The sequence below is a fragment of the Ursus maritimus genome (genome assembly GCF_017311325.1).
Source record: "Ursus maritimus isolate PB19 chromosome X unlocalized genomic scaffold, ASM1731132v1 scaffold_X1, whole genome shotgun sequence".
Classification (NCBI taxonomy): Eukaryota; Metazoa; Chordata; class Mammalia; order Carnivora; family Ursidae; genus Ursus; species Ursus maritimus.
In genome coordinates this window covers 95,738,768-95,748,499 of record NW_024423319.1, presented here as the reverse complement: position 1 = coordinate 95,748,499, position 9,732 = coordinate 95,738,768, and positions in this window count along the sequence as shown.

The window sequence follows — 9,732 nt, the reverse complement described above, 5'->3', positions numbered from 1 at the left end:
GATAAAGAATTATGCCTGCCCCTGGACCATTATCTCATACGTAGATTTCCAATAACTGTTTTGCTGAGTCCAGTGGATTTCACTATAAAGACTGTTTATTAGAATACAAAATCTACCAGTCATCTAATTTGAGTCAATTCTTTTTACTACCAATTGTTCATTTTAAGAAATAAGATTGTTTTCAATCATGTCACTCCTTCACATCCAGTAGCAATCTCTTTGATTAAATCAAACTTTAAAAATTCATTCCATTTTTTCTCTCCCATGAACATTAGACAGTCTGTTGAATTATGTTATACACCTTATCTGTAAATCTGTATGTGATAGCTCTTTCCACAGAAATCAAAGCATTTCTTACTCCCTTCAATGCTATCAAATTTTCTCCTTACTCATAAATCATCATTCTGAGTATCTTGATTTGAGAAAAAGAAAACATGTTTGTATCACAGATTTAAACACTAAAAAAAGATACTTATGTGTGTATATGTGTGCACATGTGTGTAACTGTATGTGTTCTATGAACACAACTTTGAACACCTACTCTGTGTAAGGCATGTTCTTTAGGGCCATGGTAGTAAAAAACTATATTTCCTTCTTTGTGATTATGAATACTTGACACAGATTCTAAATATTTGCATTTTAAAACCATTTTCCCCCTCTATAGTAAGGTAATATAAAATTGAACAAGATAATTTCCATATCCATTACATTGCCCCTTTATTATTAAAGTGACAACAAATTGGTTCAGAAATCAGATTTTTGTATCTACAAACTCTGACATACAGTGCCCCAAAACAAGAGTGAAGAGTAAAATAATTCTAAGCACCCAAAATATTTATACAATATTCCAAGAGGAAACTTGAGTTCTCCTTGAATGGCAAAATAATACACCAATCAAGAGCTGGGCTACCTGGCTTCAAACCTAGGCTTTTTCAATTTCAAATCCTGAAGAAAAAAGCAGCTAAATTACTTTTCATAGTGCCAAATTCAAATTATCTTTTGCAAATTTCAAGTTCCTCAACCATTTTAATTCTAGTTACCATGCACCCCCATCTTCCCCTGCATCCTCTTGGTGGATTATGGTAAAGTATTTACATATAAATATATGTAATTCTCTCAGCTCAGTATAGTAGGTACACAGCATTAGCCATTTTATATAACTCAATTAATATGCTTAACTATAATAAACATTTCACCAAATAATTTCAAAATATGTGTTGTCTCATTTTTTATTAATGATAAGCATTAATATAATGAAGGGTAGACTATGATCAGTAAAATAGAAGAAGATTTTAAAATCTGGTTTACAAACAGCAGAGAGCAGATTCTGCTGATAACTTGAAAACCAGAGGGGAGAAAGGTTAAAAAAAAAAAAACAACGTACCAAAAATCTCAAAAGCGAATGAAAACTGCTATGACTCACATATTCATATGAGTTGAATAGATATTCATAAGTACTATACCACTTTATCAGAGGAATAGTAAATATAAAACACAAGTATTGCCACTTCATCCTTCATCCATGAAAGACATTGCTAGTCCATTACGGCAACATTCAACACTTTGACTTAAATGAGAACATAGTATCACCCTTTCCACACTGTTCCATGTATCTGCTTTAGGGTGTTGGTGTTAGACACACAGAATCTAGAACCTCGCTCCTTAATTTGAGTCCTTAGTAACTCTGTTTCTTAACATCTCTGTGCCTTAGTGTTTGCTCAGATAATAAAGTATCTACTTTAAAGGATGGTTTTGAACCTTAAATTAGATGAAATAGAGCTATGTAAATGTCACTGTTATAATTATTATTACCCTCAAATTACTGGATTTCACAATAAAATGAATCAAAATTTTAGGTTAAAATATGCTAAATAAAATAATTAAACAACAAAAGTCTGGCGTGTATAAAACAATTTTAATTTTTCCTATGCAAAATGCCAACATTAATCTATTTTTTTATTTAAAAAGTAAGCTTTGATTATATGGAAGCATCATTAAATTGAGACCATTAACATGAGTTGTTTTCCATGTTACCTTTCAAAGATGTATTTTATATTCCTTTTTGGCTATATTTTCTTTCAGGTAACTGGAGATTATTTAGTAAATCACTCTTATCAAAGTCTGTAGCTTTATACTTCTCTTTATAACTTCTATCCAGGTCCTTGCTCCCAGATTTCCTTGATGTCCTCCTGTCTACAAGTATATTCATACCATTTGGATGTTTTATTAATCTCTTATGGATAATTAAATTAAATGAGGAGAGAAAGAAAAACTATGTCATTTTATCAGACTCCCATTGTTTTTTGCTCTTTTTGAGTAAATATTTATACAAGAAAATTTGTGGAAAAATTGAGGATTACATAAAATATGCTTTTCTAATAATACCCTAATTTTTTTCACTTTTCAAAGAATTAAGATAAATTTTGACCTTTTTCTAAACATATCTGTGAATATTATATACCGTACCAGACGAATTTTAAATATCTTGCATTTTCTGGCCATCAATCACCAAGTCATGATGCTAATGATTCTATATACAATCTGAACACATATTTAAATTTTTATATCCATAATTTTCACACACTGTTGCATGTCATTTCAGTGATCCAAATCTTACAAAAACAGGATAACTATATAAATTAATGGTCTGCATCAATAATTCTGCATTGAGAATAAAAAATTATAGTTGCTTAAAGCAATAATTTGTCATTGTTCATGAGTCTATGACTGAGTTGGCAGTTCTGCAGATCTGAGCCAGCCAGGACTGCTGTTGGATGGTTTACTCATATGTCTTTATTTAGCAAATATGTTGGCCATGGGCTGGTTGTTACAGGATAGTCTCATTCACATGTCTGGAGATAGGACAAATAGCTGGGGACGAGGGTGGCTGAACTATGTGTCATTCACCACTCAACAGGTTAGCTTGGAGGTCATTATTTGATAATGACAGGGTTCCAAGAGAGTGAGTGGAAGAATGCCGTGCTTCTTGAGTTCTAGGTTCATAACTGGCAGGTCACGCTTGCTGCATTCTATCTGTGAAAGAAGTCACAAGAACAACCTAGATCTGTGTGGTGGGAAACAGACTTTTTCTCTTGATGGGATGAGCTACAAAGTCACATTTCAAAGGGACATGGGTAATGGGAGAGAATAATTCTAGCCATCATTGTAAATAATCCACAATACCCTCTTATACTTCTTTGATTATTTGCGCATTTACCTTTGTACACTTATAAAAATTCTACAAGGACTGAATATTGAGACACTCGGATTTAGAAATGTAAAGAAATTTCTCTTTGATGGAAAAAACAGATCTGCTTTTTATTCACACACAAAGTTGATTATGGATTAGAATTTTATCTCCTGATAAACTCAGTTTTATTTTTAATTTAATGTCTCTTAGTTACCAAGAAACTGTTTACAAATAAAAGAACACACTGAAAAACTTTCCTGGTGAATATATGAATAAAAAATAAGTGAACAACTACATTTTATCTATTCATGATGTTTTCTCTACTATAATGCTATTGTATTCAATGAACTAAATATTCCAGGATAATAAAGACTGTATAGATGCACTTCATATTATTTTATGTTTTTAAGTAGGCTCCACGCCCAACATGGGGCTTTAACTCAAGACCCTGATATCAAGAGTCTCATGTTCTACTGACTGAGCCAGCTAGGTGCCCCTATAGTTGTACTTTAAACAGTATGGCAGGGTTCCTAAATTATGTGTCCTATCACTGTCATGCTTATATAATATTCTCTGTATTTCAAATACTTGTGCTAATTTAAAAATCCACGATACTAAGCGATTTTCGAATTTTACCTAATCAGAACGCATTATTTCATATTTGATAAAGTTCAGCTATATTCAAACATATTCTAATAATCACCATAGTTACTTTACAAGTATAGAAGACATAGGCAGCAAAAGATGAGCCTTCTTGTATTAACAGGCAGCCCCCAAAGCTCAGTGGTTTAATCCAATAAAAGTATCTTATGCAAAGTATTTTGCATGTCTGACTGACATTCCAGTTCAGCTGTCTTTCATGTGTTGGCTTAGCTTTCCAGAGTGCATGGATTTCATGACACCTCCATGAATGTCATTAAAAAGTAAAAAGCAGGTTGGTCAACCAAGTTAAACTTCTTGATTACTTTCAACTGAAAGTGGTATATATTTCTTCCACTCACTCTTTTTTAGCCAAAGCAAGTCACAATGCCTCTCTCAGCTTCAAAGGGGAATAGGACCATGCAATGCTTCAGTATGCCCAAAAAGAGAATAACTGGAAATATTAGTGAGCTGTGCTAATGTCCCCCCATAACTGTTACTAATTTGAATAATAAAAACTTCACTCAATCTTTTTTAATTTCTTTAAAGATTTTGTTTATTTTGAGAGAGAGAGAGAGAGCAAGCACAAGGAGGGGCAGAGTGGGGGGAGAGAGGGAGAGAGAGAGAAAGAGAGAGAGAGAGAGAATCTCAAGTAGATTCCATGCTGAACACGGAGTCTGAAGCCGGGCTCAATCTCACAATGGCGAGATCATGACCTGAGCCAAAATCAAGGGTCAGACACTTAGCTGACTGAGTCATCTAGGCACCCCTCAGTCACTTTTTAAATAAGAAATCCAAAGAGACTTGGACTCCCCATGAATGTAAGAGAAAAGTAAAATATGAGTAAGGCTTTTCTAGCCTAACAAAGAAAACACATAAGTTTAGAGGTATCACAGAGATGTCAAGATGTTAAAAATAGAGCTATCCTACAACCCAGCAATTGCAATACTAGGTATTTACCCCAAAGATACAGATTTAGTGAAAAGAAGGGGCACATGCACCCCAATGTTCATAGCTGCAATGTCCACATTAGCCAAACTGTGGAAAGAGCCAAGATGCCCTTCAACAGATGAATGGATAAAGAAGATGTGGTACATATATAGAATGGAATATTATTCAGCCATCAGAAAGGATGAATACCCACCATCTGCGTCAACATGGATGGAACTGGAGGGAATTATGCTAAGTGAAGTAGGTCAAGCAGAGAAAGACAATTATCATATGGTTTCACTCATATGTGGAACATAAGCAATAGCATGGAGGACCATAGGGGAAGGGAGGGAAATCTGAAGGGGGAGAAATCAGTGAGGGAGATGAACCATGAGAGACTATGGAACCCAGGAAACAAACTGAGGGTGTCAGAGGGGAGGGTGGGGGGAGGGGGTAATAGGGTGATGGGTATTAAGGAGGGCATGTGTTGTGATGAGCACTTGGTGTTACAAGTAACTAGTGAATCACTGAAAACTACATCCAAAACCAATGATGTACTATATAGTGGTTAACTGAACATAATAAAAAAATAAATAAATAAAAATAAAACCTAAACTCTAGGGGAAAAAAAAAGAGATGTCAATTTAAACAGAATTACTGGGGGTGCAATTATTGAGTTAGATATCCAATTAGAATTACAAACTTTTTAACGATTAACATTTAAAAACTTTAGCAACCATCTTGTTTCAGGGTACCCTAAATATTTTTGTCAGATGTATGGAAAATTTTAAGAAAGAAAAGCTTTAAGATGGAGAAAAAAATGGCTTTTTTGTATCTGTAGAGAGGGACTATTTTCTCCTTTTGGTGGAGACTTTTTCATGGAAAAACTACACCACTTTTTGTTTTTTAAAGCTAAGAAGTTGATTTAAAAAGAAGGCCAGCAGGAAAAGTACAAATGTCTATGATACAGAAAGGAAAGGGCCAGAATGGGATTGTTAGCAAATAGAATATAGGCCATATTATCTTCTGCATCTACACTGACTATATAGTGTATATTATGTGTTTTAATGGTCCTATTTCCCCTTGAGCATATCCCTCACTGGATGCAATAATGCTTAAGTTTAGAGAAATTTTAAAAATTTTTTGGTGTTGCACACAAAAGGTCTCTATATAATACAGGCCAGCCAGCTGGGAGGGGTAACATACTAATAGCTCATTATTCATAAATAATATATAACAAATATGCTAATCAGATTGACTGGAAATCACCTATTAAGAAGTGAGTTGACAAAATATAAGGAGGGACAGCTTATGAAGGAGTGGCAAAAGAACAATACAATTCTGGTATTTGTTTAATAATGTGTCAGAAAGAAGGAAAGACCTTTATAGGGGGGCTGTAATGGGTCATTTGGTAGTCATATGACAACAAAAAAATGGTTATATGTTAGAAGAAATAACGATAATGAAAGGTTGATGGACTTCATAATAGACATAAGACAGACCTTGGGGTGCCTGCGTGGGTCAGTAGGTTAAGTGTCTGACTTTGCCTCACGTCATGATCCCAGGGTCCTGGGATTGAGCCCTGTGTCAGGCTCCCTACTAGGCAGGAAGCCTGTTTCTCCCTCTTCCTCTGTCCCTTGCCCCTGCTTGTGTACTCTCTCTCTCTCACTGAAATGAAAAAATAAAATCTTTAAAAAACAAACAAGACAGATCTCAACAATTTCCCTAAAATTGATGCTGGTCATCTTACTTCGGATTATCATATTTTACTGCAACCAAACTTTACAAATCTGACATTTAAAAGTTATACGGAACTGATGAATCATTGAACATTGTATCAAAAACCAATGATGTACTATACCTTGGCTAATTGAATTTAAATTAAAAAATAAAATAAAAGGTCAAAATATTAAAAAATAAATAAAATAAAAGTAATATGTCCTTAATTATGAGGACATCAAATGTGTGTAGAATTAGCAAGAAACTATATGAGAAGTTTGGCATGTATAACATTTTGTCTTCATTTATGTTGATAACATCACTTTATTAGATTTGGACAAGAGTAATACATTTGTTGCTTGTTTCCTTCTTTGGCTTTTTTTTAGTCACATTTATTAATAGAGAAGCTGCTTGTTTTACAAGACTTTTAAAGTGTTCTTCACTGAAATGAACTTGGCCTAGGGGAAAAATACATTTGTATCAGAAAGTATTTAATTAAGATACAGAATGTAGGCTCTGTGACCTTCATTGTCCTCTTTTCTCTGATCTTATAAACTGATTTTTTGTACTTCGATGGTAAATTTCAATGGAAAATTAGTATAATTGCTTGTAAGCTTTGGAGAATTAGAATGCAACAACACCCTGTTCAGTCAGTCTAACCCAAAACCCAGCTCACTATTAGATTTTCTATATGCAGGCTAGATGATAGGCCAGTATTGTCAGAGCTGCCATCTTTATAAATTGAGGCTCTTTCCACTTGACAATATTAAGATACCATATTGTTTTTCACCCCAAGTTAGGCTGTAAGGGCAGAGAAAGTTCAAATTTGTAAATTTTTGTCATCTTTCAGGGAAGAACTACCTGTGCTCCATTTAGAAAAGTGACTATATTTAAGTAATGGAAAAGACATTCTTTTTTTTTTAAAGATTTATTTATTTGAGAGAGAGAGAGAGGGAGTGAGTGGGGGTGGGAGAGAAACTAAAGCAGAGTCTCCACTGAGCACAGAGTCTGACATAGGGCTCAATCTCATGACCCCAAGGTCATGACCTGAGCTGAAACCAAGAGTCAGATGCTTAACCAACTCTGCCACCCAGGTGCCCCTGGAAAAGACATTCTTAAGTGAGAATGTGGCTTATATTATTAAGATACAAAATTATCCTGCTCATTGTTTTGCTGATCTTCATCATAAATGTTTCTGTCTCAAGTGTTTAATACTCTGCATCTTAGAATTAAATAATGTGACATGTGCTAATATTTGAGAGTGAACAGGAGGATTAATCTGAAAGGCCATCCATGTGCTGAAAGGAATCAAACCATTTTGTTGTTTCTCATCATTCTTAATGTATTAAAATTCAGGATATATATATACGTACATACATATATATATATATGTATATATATGTATGCATATATGTATGTTTTACTTTATACTGAGTTATTATCTACAGTGCTAGAAAGCCCAGCCTATTAGCGTTATGTTTATCCATGCTCTGTAAGTGTGCTTCTCACACTGCTGGCCACTTTATAAATAGGCTCTATTTTTCAAAATACAGTCATGGGACTAATATTAATACATGCTGAAAAAAATTGCTGAACATGAACATTTTATTCAAACCATCTGCAACGCCATCTTGAAATATAAAAAATTATATATTAGAAAGTCATAGGGGCACCTGGGTGACTTAGTCAGTTAAGTGTCCAACTCTTGATTTCAGCTCAGGTCATGATCTCAGGGTTGTGAGATCAAGTCCTGTGTCAGGCTTCATGCTGAGTGTGGAGCCTGCTTAAAAGTCTCTCTCTCACTCTTCCTCCACACTCCCCACTCATGCTCTCGAGCTCTCACACTCTCTCTAAAAAAAAAAAAAGAGGAGAGCTTGGATGGCACAGTCAGTTGGGTGTCCAACTTTTGGTTTTGACTCAGATCGTGATCTCAGGGCCATGGGATTGAGCCCCATGTTGGTCTCTGTGCTCTGAATGGATTCTGCTTGTTTCTCTCTCCCTCTTTCCCTCACCCCTGCTCGCACTCTCTCTCTCTCTCTTTCTCAAAAATAAATAATCTTTTTAAAAAAGAAAGTCATAAAAGATTGCTTTAAGTTTATTAATTGATTCATTTTCCTCAAGTACAGTATGCCCATTCTCTGACTAGAAAGAGAAAAAAAAACCTCTTTGACACTATCTGCCATCTGTTTCCCTAGAGTTAGCTTTGTAAACAACTTCTGGTTGTGACCGTTTACTACATGCATTTACAAAACTAGTATTTTTTGAACATAGCCTGTGCCAGGCTCTACATTACACACTGGGGATACAGTAGTAAACAAGGCAGGTATGGTCAGGGAATTAAATGTTATTGCAATCTAGCAACTCTGCAAGATAGTTTATAACATGCAAACACACACACACACACACACACATGTAGCTGGCATAAAACCACAAAACAGCAAAGTGTTACTTCAACTGGTGAGTCGAAGTTCAATCCCATAGGCAAATAATTTCCTGGCTGTTTGAAATGAGACAAGAACTAACTCTAGAGTAAAGAAATTTGATGGGATGACCGAGAGAAGCTCTCAGCCTGAAATAATACAACTTGCACAAGCCAGGGAAGCACATAAATAGGAAGATGCTGTTGGTGTGCCCAACTAGACTGATGAAATAAAAACTGGAGTAGAAAAGAGACCATTTTAATCACTCAATACTAAGGATTTTGCCAATACACTGGTAAAAAGTTTTAATAGTTAACAACAAAAGCACTGAAATACAGATGGCAATTAAGATCACTCTTGTTATTTCATATTTATATGTAATTGATTCAAGCCTAATATTTCTAATTCTATGGGAAATTTACTTGCCTCCCCCAGACTTATGTAAATGTCCCAGAATTTCTTATTCTCATGGTAAATTCCTGTTCCTAGTACTTTCCACTAGCAAACTCTAGATCTTACATTTTACTGCTCTTGTCTTCTTTTTGTTACCTAATGTGCCGATGTGCAACTCAGCCTGTGTTGATTACTGAAAAAAAAAAATCACTTGCTTATATCATCTGTGTCTGTAGCATATTTTACAAAAAGTTTGGAGTCATGAAGAAGATTTATATCAAGCAATATATTATATTTAGATATTAATTGCAGTTTGCAAAAGTTTTTTTAGTACCTGACAGGTATTTTTCTACTGGCCACCTTTCTCAGGATATAGGTTCTAAAAAATTGCTGAATGTCTTCAAAGGAGAGCTACACACTCTATAAGCACACACAGATATC